The sequence below is a fragment of the Lutra lutra genome, chromosome 17 (assembly GCF_902655055.1).
Source record: "Lutra lutra chromosome 17, mLutLut1.2, whole genome shotgun sequence".
Taxonomy (NCBI): domain Eukaryota; kingdom Metazoa; phylum Chordata; class Mammalia; order Carnivora; family Mustelidae; genus Lutra; species Lutra lutra.
In genome coordinates this window covers 12163927-12185235 of record NC_062294.1, presented here as the reverse complement: position 1 = coordinate 12185235, position 21309 = coordinate 12163927, and the positions used below count along the sequence as shown (strand labels likewise).

Below are 21309 nucleotides of genomic sequence, written 5' to 3'. Positions count from 1 at the left end.
CTCATACAGAGGTTCCAACCTACTTTCTGGGGGAAAGAGGGGTCCTCCTTAAAAACAAATAGCGAAGGATCAACTGACACTTGAGCAAACCCTCCAGCATGAGACCAAAGCAGACAAGCAGAAGCAACTAGAAGGGAAGAAGGGAAAACAATGCAAGAAAAACTGAAAACAAACAAACAAACAAACAAAACAACAACAATAAAAAAAAAACCCCACAAACTCCCTCAAACTTATAGGAAAAGAATGCTAGGGGGTGCTGAGGGGGATGAAAAGGACAAATTAGAAAACAAGAAAGCTCTTGGAAATGAAAAATGATAGCCAAAATAAAATATTTAATAGAAGGACTGGAAGAGGGGTGCCGGGGTGGCTCTGTCAGTTTAGCATCTGCCTTCAGCTCTGGTCATGATCTAGGGGAGTCTGCTTCTCCCTCTCCCTCTGCCTGCTGCTGCCCCCGTGTGTGCGGTCGCACGTGCACATTCGCACACTCACACTCTGTCAAATAAATAAAATCTTAAAAAAAAAGAGAAGGGACGCCTGGGTGGCTCAGTGGGTTAAGCCTCTGCCTTCGGCTCAGGTCATGATCTCAGGGTCCTGCGATTGAGCCCCACATGGGGGGGGGGTGTCTCTGCTCAGCGGAGAGCCTGCTTCTCTCTCTCTCTCTGCCTGCCTCTCTGCCTACTTGTGATCTCTCTCTCTGTCAAATGGATAAATAAAATCTTTAAAAAAAAAAAAGAGTTAGAAGATAAAGTCGAGAAACTCTTCCAGAAAACAGAACTAAAAGAGAGTAAAAAATGGCAATAATAGGGGCGCCTGGGTGGCTCAGTGGGTTAAAGCCTCTGCCTTCGGCTCATCAGGATCCCAGGATCAAGCCCCACATCGGGCTCTCTGCTCAGCAGGGGCCTGCTTCCTCCTCTCTCTCTCTGCCTGCTTCTCTACTTGTGATCTCTGTCTAATAAATAAAAATCTTTAGAAAAAAAAGAAGGACAATAATAAAATTAAAATGTCAAGCCAGGATATTTAACTGAACTACCAGAAAGAGAACTCAAGAAAGTGGAGAAGAAAGTAAAACAAAAAGACTTCACCATAAGCTCACTTCCCATTAAGAGCTCCCACACAGTAAACTTTCTTCAAAATTACATCAAACAGAAAAAAAGCAGGTTATAAAAGAATCCGCTATAATTCCATTTTCAGGACACTTAACATGCAAAACCGTGTTACTATCTGAACTTCTAAATCATACAATAATAGTACGAAACAAGCCTGGGCATGAAAAATACCAAATTTTTGTAGGAGGAGTTCAGATCCACGTGGGGCTTGAACTACACACACACACATACATACACACACACACTTTTATTTCTTTTTAATTATAATTATAGCAAAAAGTCAAGGCCAAGATTTGTTAGATCTAGACGGTGAGTGCATAGGTCTCTCTCTTTTTAAAATCATTCTCTGTACTTTTCATATGGTTAAATACTAGAACGGAAATTTCTTCCCGTCATGGGTCAGTTCTGATTAGAACAGTAAGGCAGACAGCCAAATGCGACCGAATCATCTCGGCATCCTCCACAGCAACAAGTGCACAGCAGATGCTTGAGTACCTACAGAATTATCCATCATACACCCAGAAAAGAAGCCAAAACTAAAACAACCAGCCAACCAACCACCCCCAACATCTAGGAACATAGCAACACCGGATAAAGACAGATCCCGGAGAGAGAGAACATTTTCATCCTGGCAGAAAGTTAGTTCTGTGCAACAGCGCGGTCTTGTCCTTGACCTCGGCGTGCCATACAAACGCTATCTTCTCCGTGTGACACCAGAGTGGGCGCCTCAAACGTTAACCTCCCCCTTGTCCTCTTTCCAAGCTTTGTTACTTAGATTAAGGTCCGCACCAGGCGGGACGACGGCCGCCAATCACCAGGATGAGGGGCCGCAGCACCGAGTCGAGCCGACGTCGGTTCAAATCCCCTCTCGGTGCAACTTGTTCCTTTCCAAAACCTGGATAATGAAGTATTTACGTCACAGTGCCGCCGCTAGGTAAAGCCGGTTAAGAACGTAAACCTTAGGTTCCTCCGCGATGGCGCTCAGCGGGAGGGCACTACTATTTGCACTTGAAGAGCTGGAAGCTGGGCTCTCGGGAGAGTCGCCCCGGGCGAACTCGGCTACGGCCTTCGCCACCGCCCCTCGCCCCCACCTCCGCCGCCGGCGCCCAGCAAGACCGAAAGAGCCCGGTTTCGGGCGCCTCAGGCCGGACGTTGGGGCAACCCCTTGCGGTCGAACCTCCTCAGGCGGCCAGATTCCGTGCCCGCCCGCAACTCCCCTTGTGGGGTGTCCCCAGGCCCCGCAGCCAGGGATCAAGCCCGGGAAGTTAGTTATCCCCAAGCCAGATGCCCAAGGCCTGCGCAGAGGAAGCGCCCGCCTTACCTGGGGCCGGGGGGACGCCGTGGGCTCGCAAAGTCGCCACGCTCGCGGCCGTTTTCTGGAAGAACTCCCACAGTCGCGGGCCAACACTCACTTCCTGAGCAGCTCAAGCAGCCCGCCTGAGTTGCGGGCGCGGCCTGCTCCTATTGGCCAGCGGTCCTAGACAGCGGCCAGTACCCTGGCTTCTTCTTATTTTGGTCTCCCTGATTGAAAAAGCGGCTCTCTCATTGGCTGACCCTTCGTACACTGACTGGGCGGGACCACGCAAGTAGGCCTCTTACAATTGGTAGAAACCTTCGCCAGTCACCTCTTGCCCAGCCCACAAGGAGAAAAACAGAACCAGCGTTTCACCGCTCTTTATTTGAACTTTCTGGCGGGAGAAAGTTGCACGAAAAAGATCTCTCGGATCATTCCGGAGCCTGAGGCGTGGGACAATTGCGTTCCTATACATCCTCCGCTGAGGTTGAAGAACCTCAAAAGAACTTGCCTACAACATCTCTTCAATCCCAAACTATTGCAATAAATTGCGTGCTACTACTATAACTATCGTCACATTACTTGACAGCAAACATTTTTGAAGAATCTCACTGAAAGTCGACATCTCACTTTTGGAGGAAAACCTAGAAAATCTAAACCTCAGGCAGAGATGGCACATTGCCAACATTTTATTTACTCAGCTGTCAATTTTCAGTGGAACTGATGGCATAAATAATTGAAAGTCCTGGGTAATCCAAATATTTTCTCCTCTGAACCTCTTCCCAAAGTCACTGTTAGCATTTGTACTTTTTCTTTTCCTGCCATCTAAGGGACGTGCTACTGAGCCAAAGCTTGGCTAATAGGAGAAACGAAAATTTCTTTTGTAAACAAACAAGTATGTTATGGAATAGAGTGAAAGACATCTGTATTATATAAATCCTGCATGTTCAATACAGAAAAATTGGAGGATGCAGAGAAACAAAAAAGAAAAATTGTCTCTATTCAGAGAAGTCATTATTAACTTTGCTTAAAATCTTCATCTACCTAAATACAGTGTTTTAATCTTAAAATATATATTGAATTGCTTTCCATGTCAATGCATGCATAGACACATTATCGAATATTGAGTGACTCTTTGAAAAGAATTTAAATAAAAATAGGTAATATATCACATGGTAAAAAAAATGGACTACAGGAAGGGCTACTTGGTGAGAAGTATACAGAATGTTTCTAAATGATTCTGATATTCATTCATGATCAAATCTAATGGCCATGTTTACTAGCTAGGAGAGAAATAGAATACAGACACAGGCCAGAAATTTACAGTCTGGTCTCCAACTTCCAAAATTATATATAGCTAGAGGCAAAGGTGTTGGCTGTGTTTCATTTTAGGGGTAACATTCCCGCCTTTATGGGTGATTACTTGAATACCAGTGTGTCTATTGGCTCATTTGTGAACAGACTAAAAAATAAATGCACTAAGAATCACTTCATAGAAAGTTGTTTGATGGATGTCTTTTTCTTTTTCTCCACCAAAAGATATCACTAATTAGTTCTTCTATACTGCATAATAGTAATTAGAAACTGCATGTATAATTTAAAATGCAAAATTTGAAAGAATCATCAAGGTTAAACAAAAGATGCCAAAGAAAATTTTATACTTGTGGAAAGCTGTATCCTCAGACTCTGGGGAAGAAATTAATTTTTCTCTACCATTAGGCATACCATTCATTCATACACTCTCTCATTCAGTCCACAAGTATTCGACAACTACTGCAATCCTGACTGGTCTGTATCAATGTGTTATATAAGACAGAGAAGACCTTAGGACACCTGGATGGCTCAGTTGATTAAGCACCTGCCTTCAGCTTCACTCAGCATGGAGCCTGCTTTTCCCTCTCTCTGCCTGTTGCTCTCCCTCCTTGTGCTCTCTTTTTCTCTCTGACAAATAAATAAATAAAATCTTAAAAAAACAAAGAGAGAGAAGAACTTGACCTAATAGAACTTCTATCCTCCATGGGGCAGCTGGGTGACTCAGTTGGTTGGGCTTCCAACACTTGATTTTGGCTCAGGTCATGATCTCTAGGTTGTGGGATCGAGCCCTGCATCAGGCCCTGTGCTGGGCTTGGAGCCTGCTTAAGATTCTCTCTCACCCTCTCCCTCTGCTCCACCCACACCCCCTCATGGGCACCCTCTCTCTCCAAAAAAGAAAAGAAAAAGAATTAGCATCATAAATGATATTTGGAGATAGGAAGGTAGAAACAAAACAAAAAGGTGGGAGTTTCACCCCTAAAAACAGAATAAAGACACAAGCCAAAAAAACAAAACAAAACAAAACACCCTCTATCCTCCTAAGGAGAGGCAGATCATAAACCAAAACATAAGTAAGGTAATTTCAAGTAGTATCATAAAAAACAGTAAAACAGAGGGATACGAATGGGAAGTGCTTAGGAAAGCTAGTTTCAATTGAGGGGTTCAAGCAAGGACTCTCTGAGGTGCTGGTATTAGAGCTGACACCTGACTACCTTAGAGAAAAGTTTGAGAAATGGTGTATAGTCTATAAATTACCATAATAAAAAATAGAGTAAGTTAAGTGCTGTGATAGACATGGTGGCAGCCCAGGTAATGCAACTGGATAGCACTTCAGGACAGGTGGATTCTGCCTCTCTTGCCCCAACCACCACTAATATCTACAAGGTGCGGCCCATTTTTTTATCTCATGTATTCCCGTGCTCTCTCTCTTTCTCTAAAACAAAACAAAAACAAAACAAGATGGATTAAAGAATAGAAGAATGCATAGATAGATGGGTAAGTATGTGCTAAATATAGTCTTTAATTAATTATTAATATTAATTACATTAATTTAATATCAATTATTAATATTTATTTTATTAATTGCTAGTTGTAGAGTTTAGGTGATGGGTATACAGATGTTCAGAGTATAACAGTACCGACTTTTTGGTGTATTTGAAATTTTTCATAAATAATGTTGGAGAAAAAATGAGGTACAGGGCCTTAGAAGACATTCTGTGCAAGAGAACGACCCTGAATATTAAGTTTCATTAGTTTCACAGTGAATCCACCTCTGCCTATGGGTCTGCCAGAGTATAAATAATAAATCTACAAGAAAGACTTCTGTTGCACTCCTACAGAAAAGACAACAAAAGGTTTTAGAGATGAAAACAGCGGTACCTGATAAGCTCTAGAAAACAGTAATTTTTAAAAAAGATTTTGTTTATTTGACAGAGAGATAGAGAGCACAAGTAGCAGAGCAGCAGGCAGAGGGAGAGGGAGAAGGACGCTCTCCACTGAGCAGGGAGCCTGATGCGGGACTTGATCCCAGGACCCTGGGATCATGACCTGAGCTGAAGGCAGCCACTTAACTGACTGAGCCACCCAGGCACCCAAGAATAATTTTTAAAAAGTTTTTTAAATTTTTATTTATTTATTTTTAAAGATTATTTATTTGACAGAGAGATACAGCAAGAGAGGGAACAAAAGCAAGGGTAGTGGGAGAGGGAGAAGCAGGCTTCCTGCCAAGCAGGGAGCCCAACGCAGGGCTCGATCCCAGGACCCTGGCATCATGACCTGAGCTGAAGGCAAATGCTTAATGACTGAGCCACCCAGGCATCCTATAGAATAAATTTTTTTTAAAGTAGGCTCTATACTCAGCCTGGAGCCCAACACAGGGCTTGAACTCCTGACCCTGAGATCAAGACCTGAGCTGAGATCAAGAGTCAGACATTTAACTGACTGAGCCACCAGGCATCTTAAAAAGAATAATTCTGAATGTTCAACATGTCAAATTTATTTTTCTCCATGTCTTTATTAATAGAAAAAATATGTTCTGGGTTTTTAAAAAATCAAGAACAAGTAAAAGGTAAAAAAAAAAAAAAATAGAAATCAACCGTAATTTTATTCCCCAGAGATGATTACTAGAATAGAATATAAGCTCCAAATGTGTTTTGTCTGTTGTTTCTTCAGGAACAATGCCCAGTACATGTGCTGTTGAATGAGTTAGGATGTCTTGGGGGAAAAAAAAGCAACATGTAGAGTCAAGTGTTAGTGGTGTTAGTGTACCCTAGGTAAAGCATACACCAGGAGCAAAAGTGTAAAAATATCAGAACAACTGGGGCACACGCAGGAGACACAGGAGACATGCATCTAAGTATGGCAGGGCTTAAAATTTGAGAACCCGTAGGCTAACATATTGTGTTTGTCCTCTATAGCATTAAAATAATTTTTAGATGCCAACCCTTAAAAAGATGAACAATTTACAGAAAAAAAATCTGCAATTTCAGCTTTTTTTTTTTTTTTTTTCCAAAATAAAAAGCTCTGGAAACACCAGAATCTGATTCCTATGTGATAAAAATAGGTTGGAGCAGAGTGGAGACTGTCTTTCTTCACAAAGTTCATCTGTTCACTGAAGTCCCCTCCAGCCTCAACTTCCTCATTAGATCCCCCCAGACCTTTTAGGAAACCAGCGTTTGCCATCTCGGGTAGGAGAGCTCTAGGATCTGATAGTGGAAATCAGGTTTGGGTCTGAGATACAAGGCCAACTGTATCCAAATGAAGAGTTTGCACCCCTTTCTATAGGCTAGAGGAAGGACTGAACAGTGTTCCCTCAGTTACTACCCTTGTGTAGCAATTCACCCCAAAACTTAGTAGTTTAAGACAACAGTTTACTTAGCTCATGATTTTGTACATGGGCAATGTGGGCTGCTGCCCCTGTGTGGTTCTTCCAATCTTGACTGCACTCGCTCACGTGGCCGCTGTTTGTCTGGCGTGTCCTGTACCATCTCAGCTGGAACAGGCTGTCTCTGCTCCATGCGGTCTCTCATCTTCCAGCACACTAGCACAGCTCATTCATGGCTCAGCGGGGTTCCAAGAGAGGGACTGGAAGCTTGTAAGGCCTCTTGAAGGGTAGACTTGGAACTGGCATGCCGTCATTTCTTCTACATTCTATTGGCCAAAGTGAGTCACCAGGCCAGCCCAGATCCAGTGATGGGGAGGTCGACCCCACTTCCTCATAGGAGAAGCTGCAAAGTCACATCGCCAAGTGGGCTGGATACATTTTGTAAAATACCTATCACAGTTACTCTCAGAGGTGTAATTTTGACCATATCCTTTGGAGTAGGAAGGTCTCTTTATGACAGGAATTGGTTTCTGTTCGTAACAGGGAAGTGCTGTCTTCCCGCACCCACAAATAACTCCATGCCAAAGGATATAAGACAGAAAGATGCCCAGCTTATGCTTCTTCCCAGTTTCTTGTCCAGGAACACTCCTTAGTTTCCCTTTCAAATCACAGTTTAGTAAAAGACAATTTTAAGAAAATGTTTAGAAAAGATAGACAAATTTAAAATTTCTATGAATGAATGAACAGAATGTTAGGCAATAGCAGGGAGCTGAGAGCCCAGCTAAAAACACCAAGACATTTCTACACTGCACTGTCATGTAGAAACTATGTTCCCCTTGGTCTGCCTGGAGCCTAGACCACCAACTGCGTTCATGTCTTTGTGATATGAAGTTCCTACTTACTTGACCAACTTCTTTTTTTAAAGATTATTTATTTATTTATTTATTTGACAGACAGACATCACAAGTAGGCAGAGAGGCAGGTGGAGAGAGGGGAGGAAGCAGGCTCCCCAATAAGCAGAGAGCCCGATGTGGGGCTCGATCCCAGGACCCTGGGGTCATGACCTGAGCTGAAGACAGAGGCTTTAACCCACTGAGCCACCCAGGCGCCCCTTGACCAACTTTTAAAGCACAACCAGCTTGTGGGACGGGTAAATTCATATGTTGGTATAAATTAGTCACCAGTATTAGATTCTCTAATACCAGGAAGACCCTGGATTGTAAGGGAGCCCAGAAGACGGAGGAAGAAGATGAAGGAGAGTCTGGAGGAAAGGAAGCTACACAGAAAACACTGTCAGCTTCTCTTCCACCCTGAAGGCTACTTCTTTGGGAAGCAACATTGAGTCTTCTTTTCTGCTCTGGGGGTGGCAAAGAGAAGTTCCTGAGAGAAGCCAGGCCATGATTTTGACGTTTCACTCCAAAAGGCAGGGATGGGGGCCAAGGGCAGGGAAGGACGAGGGATGAGCTACCTTCTGTTAGAATGATTCCCCATGGACCATCCAGCAGAAGGCCTTGAAGGACAGTTGTCATGCCAGAGCCTTCTGTAGATAGTGACGATGTCCTTGGAGAACTGCCTCAAAAGGCTAGATACTGTCTTTTTCTTTACTTCCTCCCTCAAGGCATTCCATTTGCAATAATCAGTGTTCTCCGCCTCCAAGGTCTCTAACTTGAGTTACTCTTACATGTATACATAATATCATTTATCAAAAGTCCTCATATATAAGAAACCAAATAATGTAGTACATCTAGGTTGTAAACATCTAGGATGTAAACATCTAGGTTGTTTACATTTACATCTAGGATGTAAATGTAAACATCTAGGTTATAAATAAATTTTTACCACTAAAGTTAGGATAGCAATTCCCTTTGGAGGAAGGGAGAGGGATGTGAAAAGGAAGGGATGTGTAGGTGGTTTCGGAGTTAGTGGCAATTTTCTTTCTATTCCCTAACCAAGGGATGGATGAGTGATGTTCTTTTACTTGAATTTTTTTGAGATTTTATTTATTTATTTGACAGACAGAGATCACAAGTAGGCAGAGAGGCAGGCAGAGAGAGAGGGGGAAGCAGGCTCCCCGCTGAGCAGAGAGCCTGATGTGGGGCTCGACCCCAGGACCCTGGGATCATGACCTGAGCCAAAAGCAGAAGGCTTTAACCCACTGAGCCACCCAGGTGCCCCTTGAATTTTTTTCTTAAAAGAAACCTCACATATACATTATACATTGGTGTAGTGTGATACAGATCACAATAAAGATAAGAAAAAAATAAGAAAAAAAAATTCTGTGCCTTTGAGCTCTGTAGTAACTTCAGTGGAAACACTTCCCCAATCCAGGGGTGCCCTTTTGTGTCTGGAGCTTGGTGGAAAGCCTGAGAGATGTGGGATCGAGTCCCCCATCCCCATCAGGCAGGCTTCCTATTCAATGGGGGTCTGCTTTTCCCTCTCCCTCTGTGCTCCCTCCCTCTCACTCTCTGTCAAGTAAATAAATAAAATCTTAAAAAAATGTCTGAGCAGGGGAAATTATCCTAAGGGTATTTTGAAAAGGAAGGAAAGGAAGGAAGGAAGGGGAGGGAGGAAGAAAGACACACACAAAGAGAGAATACAGATAGACTGGAGTAAAGTAACCTGTCTTTCCAACCCACTTTAGACTAAGCAATGACCTTAGGGCAGGGTTTCTGAACCGCTATACTAATGATATCTGGGCTGGATAATTCTTTGTCATGGGGGGCTTTCTTGTGCCTTCTAGGATGTTGTAGGATGTTGAGGAGCCTCTGTCCACTAACATGCTGGATCCTACACCACCTTCCCTGAGTTATGAAAACCAGAAATGTCTTTAGACATTGCTAAATGTCCCCTGAGAAGCAACATCACCGCTGGTTGCAAACTACAAAGGAAATCTTTCACAACCGGGAAATAACACGTGTGGCTCCTGCTCTTTAGCCCAGAAAAGTACCCCCACCATCAACAGAGCGCCACCTGGAGGGCTCATATGCCCAGCAGTCATCAGTGATCTCCTGCAACAGTGATGGGCAGTCATCATCTAGTGGTTCCTGGTGCTGGTCCATGGATGCCAGGTGGCAAATCTTAGAATCACAGCCTGGTATGAAAACAATAGCATGGGAGGCTTAAAAAGTTGCTCTGGTACTCACACATCTCTCTGGATGCTGAAGGCAGGCATCAGAACTAAGGACTCTAGGTACTGAAGAGACAAGAGCTTCCGGCGACCCCCCTGAGCAGCCCTGTGCCCACAATGAAGAACAAAGCTCCCACGACATCACTGATGGGAATTTCTAGTCTCCGGGAAGGGGAACCCAAACCCAGAACCATCTGAGCCAGCCTTCACACTAGTTACCTTCAAACAGGGTCTTCCCAGTGATGACTTCCCAGAGGGCAACTTCAAAGCCAAAAGAAAACCAAGGATCTAAACATAACCAATTCCCCTTTTTCCGTGCTCCTCTATTTCCAGAAAACTCTGTGAATTTTCTGATGATTGCCTGATTCCACTCAACAGAGTTGAGTTATGATGGTCTTCAGAGGTGATGTTTGACTTGGGATTTCCTGCTCTGTTTATCTGAGTTAGAATCTTCACGAGAACACGGACATACCTGTAGATTTCAGCTTTTATGGCATATTTATTATATACACTTTCCAGTATGCTACAGAATTGACTCTCTTTGCTTTTTTTCTAGTTCCTCAACTGATGGAAGTCTGTGACGTGGTCAACCAAAATCCTACAAGCTATATAGGAAGGTGACTTAACACAAAAAACAGTCTTGGGTGGGGGATGGAGAACGGGCGTTTGGCGCTGCACACAATTATCAGGGAATTTTTTTATTTTTTTTTTTTTTTACCTACGGGATGTATTACCTGTGGTGTCTTCTGTCCGTGTGGCTACTCTAGTGGCTGGCATTATGGGTTCTCCTTATTATAGCATAGTAACCAAGAGGAACACAAAGAGGTTTCTTCTCTACGAAACAGGGCAACGTGGATTACTTAAGAGAATGGCTATAAAGCACCTATAAGACTTGGCAAGTTGTCATTGCTCTAGTATGAGTGTGTGTTATATCCAGGGCTTGCTTGGCTGAGGACTCAACTCCCCTAAGTAAGGGTGGACAGGAGTACACGGAGCCACCACGTGGCTTGCATTCTCTCAGAAGCAGATGGAACAATGACAGGGGGCATCTCCTTGTCCCCTTTGTTCCACCTGGCCCTAGAGGATGCCCAGCCTGTTCCTTTGGATGGTATCTGACAACTATGAGTTACCCTGTTGACTCTGCTTGGCCAATGCCATGATTTAAAAGAAGCCACAGCACAATTCATGCTCTCTTTGGTCATTAGCACCACTGGTGTGCAGAGGGCTGCCAGCCCCAAGCTCAGCCAGACACCCAACTCTAGGGGCAAGATCAGGAAAAGGAGGAGACACTTAGATGGCTCATCCCTGTTTTGTTGACATGTTACTGAGCACTGACATCCTCTACCATCTGGCACCGTGCTAGATACCAAGGTTGAAAGTCTGAGTAGCGCATGTCTCCTGTCTGGTGAGAACCACGAGAGTGGTGTGGCCATGGTGTTTTGGGAGCACTTATACCACACTGGCAAGAGGGAAAGGCATCTAAAAGTCAGGAAAGACCTGTCTTGTGTTATTTAAGATTGTTTCTGACACTCACAAGGCTAGAAGAAAGCAAGCCATCTGTGGATGACAAAGAAAACATTCTTTTAGCATTTGGAAATTGTGGACATCGAGTTAAGGATGTGAGGCTCTGAGTTCCTCTTCCGTGTGAGGCTCTGACTTCCAGCTGACTTTTCAGCTCCATCCCCCTGGGTACCTGATAAAGGTAGATGGTTATCTATGCTCCCAAATAATATTGCTGCTGATTAAAAAAAAAAAAAGCCCACTAATTGGTAAATTGCTTATGAACCTGGGCAGGGGCGGGATCTGGGAACAATAAAGAAATGATTGGGATGCTGGGTTCTGTGGCTACTCTTATTACTGACATGCGCCTTGTGGGGACTCCTGAAAGTATGCCCGCAGAGCTGCTGTAAGAGACTACTGACTCCTGTGGGTCACAAGGCTTCTAGGCCTGGATGGCCCCACACCCACTGGAGGGGAGTCTCTTTCTCTAGCACCTGGGGCAAAAGCAAAGAGAATATCTCCTGGATGACTGTGGGGACTCCCACCAGAAAGAGGGATTTGAGGCTGCCCTGCTGGCAAGCTGCATGTCCTGCATGATGTCCTTCTAGGTGATTCTGAATGCCAAGTGTGGCTTATGGTAGTCCCGTGAGTCTGAATGCCTCATTGGATCTAAGGAGAAGCCCTCGTGGGGGTCGCCAGGACACAGAAGTCACGATCCGGCATTTACGTGGAAAGGACTTAGCCCATCCCCGCTAAGCAGGTGGTAAGGGAAGAACTGGAATCAGAACAGCAGGCAGGACTGTCTGTCCTGTGGTGGGCACACGGAAAGCTGTCCAGGCAGGTGTAGAGGTGAGCCCAGTTCTAAGGCGAAGGCAGAGAAACAAACAGGCACAGCCTTTCTGGGAAACATGTGTCCCTCTCCCAGCATTAGTCACACAAGTCAAAAAGGAAGGATCCCCTGGAAGGCCACACTCACCTTCATTTTGTAGCCATCAGTCAGCAGGAAGCTCAAGCTCCTGATGTTTCCATGGGGTTCTGCAGGTGCTTCCAAATGGTGCAGTCTGACACGAAGAAAGGCAGGGAGCATTAGTGACTTCTGCACAGACTTTCCTGGGGGGGCTTGACAGTCATTACCAGGATAATGAGGCTGGTTAGCATCATGCCTTCCTCATGGTAGCTCGAGGGGGAAGGCAGGTTCCCGCAGCAAGATGGGACAGTCATGTGCCATGATATAGAGCAGGCCTAAGATGCAACTCAAGTGTCCATTGGACGAGTGGTGACCCTTGCAGAGTGTGTGCGACCTGGTCAGTTTAGGCAGGGCAAGATGAAGGTGCCTCGGTAGGGCTCTGCCTGGGAAGCCCTGGACAGACCAAAGGGCTCGGAGGCACAGCTGGTTGGTTGAATCATCCCTACACCCCTTCTAGTTGAAACATAATGTGAATCTGGGGTTCCCACCCACTAAGTTACCTTCGTTTTATAGATGAAGATACTGAAGTTCAGGGAGTTTGTATTTAAATAAGGCCATGGAAAGTCTCCAAAGTACTTTCTCAAACAAAGTTCATTTCAACAACTGGATGAAGGAAGTAGGACAAGTATTACTACCATTTTACAGATCAGATAACAGTTTGGCAAAGGTAATTGGTCTGGAACCCAAATCTGGCTTTAAAGCATGAGTAGGAAACTAGCAGAAGTGAAACCAACTAAGCAACCCAGTTGATACACTTTTGTGTTTGTTGCCATAGTTACATTGATCTGGCAAAGGAAGTCACAGGTACTCTGGCCAATGGATCTCAAGCTACCCAGTTATTCCCAGTTGCTAAGCAAATTCCTTCAAGACCATTTCTTGGGACTCATGAGAGCAATGGGCTTTACACCTTCCTCTGGTCCAGTAGACCCAAGCAGATGTGAAACGCTGCTCAAGGAATCTTGTGTATTTCTACTTTCTAGCTCCAGCCTCATCAAAAAGCCATTCTCTGCAATAACTAACCATAAGCGATAGAGAATGGGAAAAAATATTCCACTCATCAAAGGGACAGTTCAGGGGCGCCTGGGTGGCTCAGTGGGTTAAGCCTCTGCCTTCAGCTCAGGTCATAATCTCAGGGTCCTGGGATCAAGCCCCGCGTCGGGCTCTCTGTTTGGCAGGGAGCCTTCTTCCCCACCCCACCCCCCCGCCCCCGCCTCTCTGCCTACTTGTGATCTCTCTCTCTCTCTGTCAAATAAATAAATAAAATATTTTTTAAAAAGGGACAGTTCAAAACAATAAATTTTACAGGAATAGTGATGGGATGGTATGAAGAAACCACACAACACAAAGCTCAAAGAAATGGGAAGATTAAAAAAGACCAAACTGACAATCCCTCCCAAATGTAAACCTAATTTCATGCAGTTCCAATAAAACTGCAAATGGTTTATTTTGGTCATTGAAACCAAACGATCCTGAAGGTCATTTGAAAGAGGAAGTTAGGGGGGTTAACCAGAACCAAAATAAATAAATGAATCAATATGGTGATTTAGGAGCACCAGGGTGGCTCAGTCGGTTGATCCATTGAGCGTCTGCCTTTGACTCTGGTTAAGCTCCCCAAGCCCTGGGATGGAGCGGCACATCTGGCTCCCTGTTTAGCAGGGAGTCTACTTCTCCCTTTCCCTTTGCTCTGTTCTCCCGCTGCCCCATCTCGTGTTCTCTCTCTTTCTCCATCACTCTCTCTCAAATAAATAATCTTTAAAAAAAAAAGGTGACCTAAAAAAATACAAAAAATACAAAAATTTAAAAAGGTGACCTTGATACAAAATATTAAGATATGTTAAAAACTGTAATTCAAAACTTTAAAAAAAAATCTTTTAAAAAATTGTGATAAGGGGCGCTTGGCTGACTCAGTGGGTTAAAGCCTCTGCCTTCGGCTCAGGTCATGATCCCAGGGTCCTGGGATAGAGCCCCGCATCAGGCTCTCTGCTCAGCGGGGAGCCTGCTTCCCTCTCTCTCTCTCTGCCTGCCTCTATGCCTACTTGTGATCTCTCTCTTTGTCAAATAAATAAATTTTAAAAATCTTTTAAAAAATTGTGATAACTAAAATATAATTAAAATTATTTAGGGCTTATTAAGTACATTATAAAGATATCAAAAAAGACAAAAGGGAATGCAAATACATATAGACTTCGACTAAACAATGTGAATTTCTAGGAATTTATGCTGTGAAAAATCTTGTATGTGTATATACTAAGATGTTTACTGCAGTGCTATTTTTAAGTAAAAGTGCTAACAACCCTAACAAGAACATGTTGATGTTACCTGTAGTAAAACAATGAAGGAAAAAGCTAATTTTAAAAGTGAAAAATCTTAAAATGGTAGTAACAATATAAATCCATAAAGAACGCTAATGCCATTTCCTTCTCCCCGCCAAAGCAATGGTATCAGACATCCCTTTGGGATTAAGTCTCCGCATGCCTAAAATGGGCCCCAGAAGGACGCCTGGGTGGCTCAGTCGGTTAAGCATCAGACCCTTGACCTCAAAGTCGTGAGTTCAAGCCCCATTGCGCTCCAGGCTGTCCTTGGAGCCTACTTTAAATAAATAAATAAAATGGGCCCCCCTGAAAAGGAATGGCACTCATCGTTAGGAACGATGGTAATTTTCCACTGGCAGCCTAGTGTTCGTCGGTCTGGGGCTGCTTCTGCTTGGCAACCCCCACCCCCCAAAACCCCCAGCCCGTTCCCCTCCTCCGCCATCCCCACTCTCCATTCCCCGACTGCCCCTTCTTTGGCGGAAGCAGGCACCTCCTCCATCAGAGCAGAGGAAAGAAAACCAAGTCGGTCCCGAGTTCCAAGAAATGAGGCTGTGGGTCACCCCACTTCCCATCCCGCGTCCTTTCCTCGCTGTCCAGGATCCAGCTGCAGCCTCCCTGCCCGGCAGCCTCCAGGCACCGTGGGCGCTCCCGGCGGACCCCAAGACTCACCCTCGTTCCTCCCGAGGGCCTCCGATCTGTCCCGTGCACAGTTCCAGGAAGACGCCTCCCGCTGCTCCGACTGCGGCTTCCCCCGGCGCCAGTCGCGAGGATCCAGGCCCTGCACCTCCTTCACTCGGTGCCCTGCGCTCTGCGCTCGCGATAGTTCCTTCGCGCCCCGCTCCCGCGGGTTCAGTTTCCGCGCGGAGTGAACCCAGGGGCAGCACGCGGCGCCTGAACACCTTCATTCATGGCCCCGCCCCCGGCCAGCCTATTGGACTGCATCCTTAGCAGGGGGCGTGGTGAGGGAAATGTCTGACACGCCTCCTCCGAGCTTTCCACATTGCTCTTGCTGCCAGCCCCCAGGCTCACAATGCCGTGACTCCTTAGAACACCTTCCTAGGCAGTTCCTAGCGAAGGCTCCTTCCTTCTTCCTGCCTTTTCCGCACTTTCCCTCACTTTTCCAAATTCACTCAGTAACTATGTATAGTATAGAGTAGTCACCGGTATCAGGCCCTCTACTGAGGGCTGGGGATTCAGAAAAAAATAAGGTGCAGAGAACTATTATAGACAGAATACCATATGGGAAGGATTGGATGAGCAAAAAACTGTGGGAGCCTGAGCAAAGGTTCTTGTGTCTGCTTTTGTGTGCTTGAAAATATGGGGGTGTGTATGAGGGAAGAGACACACTTAAGAGGGGGAAATCGTCTCCCCCATTAAGTCAGTGCTCAGCCTTCTTTTAAAGTGTGAGGCATATCTTTAAAAAAAATAAATAAATAAAGTGTGAGGCATGTTTTATTAAAGTTAGCTGTGTTCCCAGCTAGAAAGTCTAAATGACGTCATTCATGTACTCACTATTTTCCTCTGAAAGGACAGAATTGGATCGCAGTTTGGATTGGGAACGCAGAGGTGAAGGATGTCTGCGGTGTTTGCTTATTCATTTATTGTTTTCCATCTATTGTGTCACGTTTTCTTCTTATTTGAGGTTTCCTAGAGGCAGAATCTGAGAAAGAAATTCCGGTACATGTGATTTATGGAAGGAAGGCTCTCAGGATAGAAGTTAAGATAGAGCAGAGGGAGAAAAGAAAGCTAAGCAAGGATGTGGTCTCAGTGAAGACAAGTCTCAGCTAGGTTGCATGGAGAGGTCTGGACCTTGAAACTCTGGAGCAAGAGACAGTTTCTCTTCTGCCCAGGATAAATCACGTTAGGTCACAAAAAGTCTCAACAAATTTAAGAAGATTGAAGTCATACCACATATCTTTTCTGACCACAGTGGAATGAAACTAGAAATTAGTAGCAGAAGGGAAACTGGAAAATTCACAAATATGTAGAAATTAAACAACTCTTGAACAACCATTGTGTTCAAGAAGAAATCAAATCAAAACTACAAAATACCTTGAGACAAATGAAAATGAAACACAACGCACCAAAGCTTATGGGACACAAAAAGAGCACTACTAAAAGGGAAGTTCAGGGATGCCTGGGTGGCTCAGTGGGTTAAGCATCTGCCTTCAGCTCAGGTCATGATCCCAGGGTCCTGGGATTGAGTCCAGCAATGGGCTCTCTGTTCAGCAGGGAGCCTGCTTCTCCCTCTGCCTTCTGCTCCCCCTGCTTCTGTTCTCTGTCTCTCTGACAAACAAATAAATAAATAAAATCTCTAAATATAAATAAAAGGGAAGTTCATAGTAATAAATACACTCGTTAAAGAAAAAGTTCAAATAAATAACCTAGTATTATACCTCAAGGAACTAAAAAAAGAACAAACTAAGTCCAAAGTTAGCAGAAGAAAGGCGATTGATATTAGAGTACAAAGAAATGAAATAGAAAATAGAAAAATAATAGAAAAAGGGGCACTTGGGTGGCTCAGTCAGTTAAGTGTCTGACTCTTAACCTCAGCTCAGGTCTTGACCTCAGGGTCATGAGTTCAAGCCCTTTGTTGGGCTCCATGCTAGATGTGGAGCCTACTAGAAAGATGAGAAAAAGAAGAAGGAAGGAAGGAAGGAAGGAAGGAAGGAAAAAAGAAACCAGTGAGCCCAAATGTTTTTTTTTTAAAGAAAAGATAAACAAAATTAACAAACCCTTAGACTAAGAAAAAAAGAGAGAAGAGTCAAATAAAATCACAAATGAAAGATATTATAGAAATAGAAAGGATCATTAGAGACTATGATAAACAGCTGTATGCCAACAGCCCAGATAACGTAGAAGAAATGAATAAATTCCTAGGAACATACAACTCATCAAGACTAAATCATGAAGAAATACAAAGTCTGAACAGACCTATAACTAATATGGAGTGGCTCAGTAATCAAAAACCTCCCAACAAAGAAAAGTTCAGGGCCAGATGGCTTCACTGACGAATTCTACCAAACATTTAAAGAACTAACACCAATCCTCAAACTGTTGTGAAAAATTGAAGGAGAACTCTTACAAACTCATTTTTTGAGGCTGCATTACCCTGAAACCGAAGCCAAAGATACAAGATAACTAGAGGTAATGTGCTTAATGAATATAGATGTAAAATTCCTCAATAAAATATTAGTAAATCAAGCCCAAAAGCACATTAAAGGGATCATACACTATGACCAGGTAGAATTTATTCCTGGGATGCAAGAATGTTTCAACATATGAAAATCAGTTAATGTGATATACCACATTAACAGATGAAAAGATAAAAACACATGATCATCTCAATAGATACAGAGAAAAGCATTTCACAAAATTCAACATTCTTTCATAATAGAAATTCTTGACAAACTAGACATAGAAGGAAATTATCTCAATTTAATAAAGACCATCTATGACAAGCCCACGGCTAACATCATACTCAATGGTGAAAAACTGAAAGCTTTTCCTCCAGATCAGGAATAAAGCAAGGATGCCCACTCTCACCACTTCAGTTCAACATAATAATGGAAATCCTAGCTGGAGCAATTAGGCAAGAAAAAGAAATAAAAGGCATCCAAATGGGAAAGGAAAAAGTAAAGCTGTCCCTGTTTGCAGGTGACATGATTTTATATACAGAAAATCCAAAAGACTCCATTAAGAAAAACACTGTTAGAATAAATGAACTTAGTCAAGTCACAGGATACAAAATCAACATAGAAAAATCAATTGTGTGTGTATGTGTGTATGTCTTATTGACATACAATGTATTCTTTGTTTCAGGGGTATGGGTCTGTGATTCATCGGTCTTACACAATTCACAGAACTCATCATAGCACGTACCTTCCCCAATGTCCATCACCCAGCCACCCCATCCCTCCCACCCCCTCCTCTCCAGCAAGTCTCAGTTTGTTTCCTAAGATTAAGAGTTTCTAATGGGGGCACCTGGGTGGCTCAGTCTTAAATGTCTGCCTTCGGCTCAGGTCATGATCCCAGGGTCTTGGGATTGAGCCCCACAACACTCTCCTTGCTCAGCAGGAAGCCTGCTTCTTCTTCTCCCACTTCCCCTGCCTGTGTTACCTCTTTCACCATGTATCTCTCTGTCAAATAAATAAAAAATTAAAATCTTTAAAAAAAAAGGGGGGGGTTCTCTTAAGGTTTGTCTCCCCCTCTGGTTTCATCTTGTTTTATTTCTTTCCTCTCTTCCCCTATGATCTTCTGCCTTGTTTCTCAAATTCCACATATTGGCAAGATGGAAAACTACAAAGCACTGATGAGGGAAATTAAACAAGACAAAAACAAATAGAAAGACATCCTATGTTCACAGATTGGAAAACTTAATATTGTAAAATGGTCCATACTACCCAAAGTGATCTACAGATTCAGTGCAATCCCTATCAAAACCCTAATGTCTTTTTTTTTCTTTTACAGAAATAGAAAAACAAGTCTAAAATTAATATGGAACCATAAAAGACCATGAATAGCCAAATTACTCTTGAGAAAGAAGAACAAAACTGGAGGTATCACTCTTTTTGATTTCAAAATATTACAAAGGTACACAATCAAAACATTATGATACTGAATAAAGGCCAACATACAGAACAATGGAACAGAATAGAGAGCCCAGAAATAAATCCACACATATACAGTCCCCTGATCTTTGGCAAGGTCCCAAGAATACACAATAGGGCAAGGATAGTCTCTTCAACAGCTAGTGTTGGGAATACTGGATATCCAAATGCAAAAGAATTAAATTGGACCCTTATCTTATATCATACACAAAAATCAACTCAAAATGGATTAAAGACTTAAACATGAGACTTGAAACTGTAAAACTTCTGGAAGAAGACATAGGAGAAAATCTCTGTAGCGTTGATCCTAGCAATAATTTCATCGATACGGCTCCAAGAGCACAGGTAAAAAAACAAAGCATTATATTAAACTAAAAAGTTTCTACATAACAAAAGAAACAACCAAGTGAAAAGGCAACCAATGGAATGGAAGAAAATATTTCCAAACCATATATTTTGATAAGGGATAAATTTGCAAAATATATAAGGAATTCCTACAACTACAATAATCTGGTTTTTAAAAAAGGACTTGAATAGACATTTCTCCAAAAAAAGACACACAGAAGCTAACAGGTATATGAAAAAATGCTCAACATTACTAATGACAGGGAAATGCAAGACAAAACCACAATAAGATATTACCTCATACCTGTTAGCATGGCTGTTATAAAAAAAAAAGACAAAAAGTGTTGGCAAAGATGTGGCAAAATTGGAACATTTGCATACTTCTGAGAATGTAAAATGGTCCAGTCACTATGGAAAACAGTATGGAGGTTTCCCCCCAAAATTAAAAGTATAACTACCATATGATGTAGCAATCCTGCTTCTGAGTATATGTCCAAAAGAATTGAAATCAGGACCTCAGTACTATTCATGTTAGCCAAGATGTGAAAAAAAAAAAACTTTAAATGTCTGTTGACAGATGAATGGATAAAGAAAATATGGTATATACTTACAATGGAATGCTATTTGGCCCTAAAAAGATGGAAATTCTGCAACAGGCAAATACACAGATGAACCTTGAGCTAAGTGAAATAAGCCAGACATAGAAAGACAAATACTATATGACCCCATTTATTGAGGTATCTAAAGTAGTCAAATTCATAGAATCAGAGAGTGGAATGGTGATTGCTGGGGGCTGGGGTAAGGATGATATGGGAAGTTACTAATTAAGGGACATAAACTTTCAGTCAAGTAAGATGAATGAGTCCTAGAGATTATTGTACGACAGTGTACCTACAGTCAACAGTAACATACTGTACACTTAAAAACTTGTCAAAAGTGTAGATCTCATGTTAAATGTTCTTTCCACAATAAAAAAAAAAGAAATGAAAGTACTGTAATACTATGAACAAATGTTTGCCAAACAATTAGATGACCTAGAAGAGAGAGACAGGTTCCTAGAAACACACACATTACCTAAAGGACTGAAGAAGAAATAGAAAATCTGAACAGACCTATAAAATGTAAAGGGATTGAAAATAAATAAATAAATAAATAAATAAATAAATAAAGTAAAGGGATTGAATCTGTAATCAAAACCCATTCAACAAAGAGAGGTCCATGTCAAATGATTTCACAGGTGAATTCTACCAAACATTTAAAAATGGATTAACGGGGGGGGGGGGGGGGGGGGTCTGGGTAGCTCAGTGGGTTGAGCGTCTGATTCTTGGTTTAGGCTCAGGTCATTATCTTAGGGTCATGGGGTCAAGGTCGGCATCAGGCTCTGTGCTCAGCAGGAGCTTTTTTTTTTTTTT

The 21309-nt window shown here is 43.0% G+C and overlaps 1 protein-coding gene across 2 annotated transcripts in view; it reads right to left on the bottom strand.

Moving 5' to 3' along the window:
* RFWD3 (ring finger and WD repeat domain 3) overlaps positions 1–15823 on the bottom strand; it is a 60860-nt gene extending 45037 nt beyond the window's left edge. The window contains exons 1-2 of one of the 2 annotated variants that reach the window (XM_047711023.1): positions 15612–15823; positions 12640–12724 (exon numbers count right to left, since the gene is read on the bottom strand). The gene's annotated coding sequence lies outside the window, so the exon portion shown is untranslated. Of the gene's footprint in view, positions 1–2427; positions 2580–12639; positions 12725–15611 lie in introns of those variants that run through there. The other variant, XM_047711022.1, reaches the window with a different exon arrangement.
* Positions 15824–21309: the final 5486 nt, after the last annotated feature.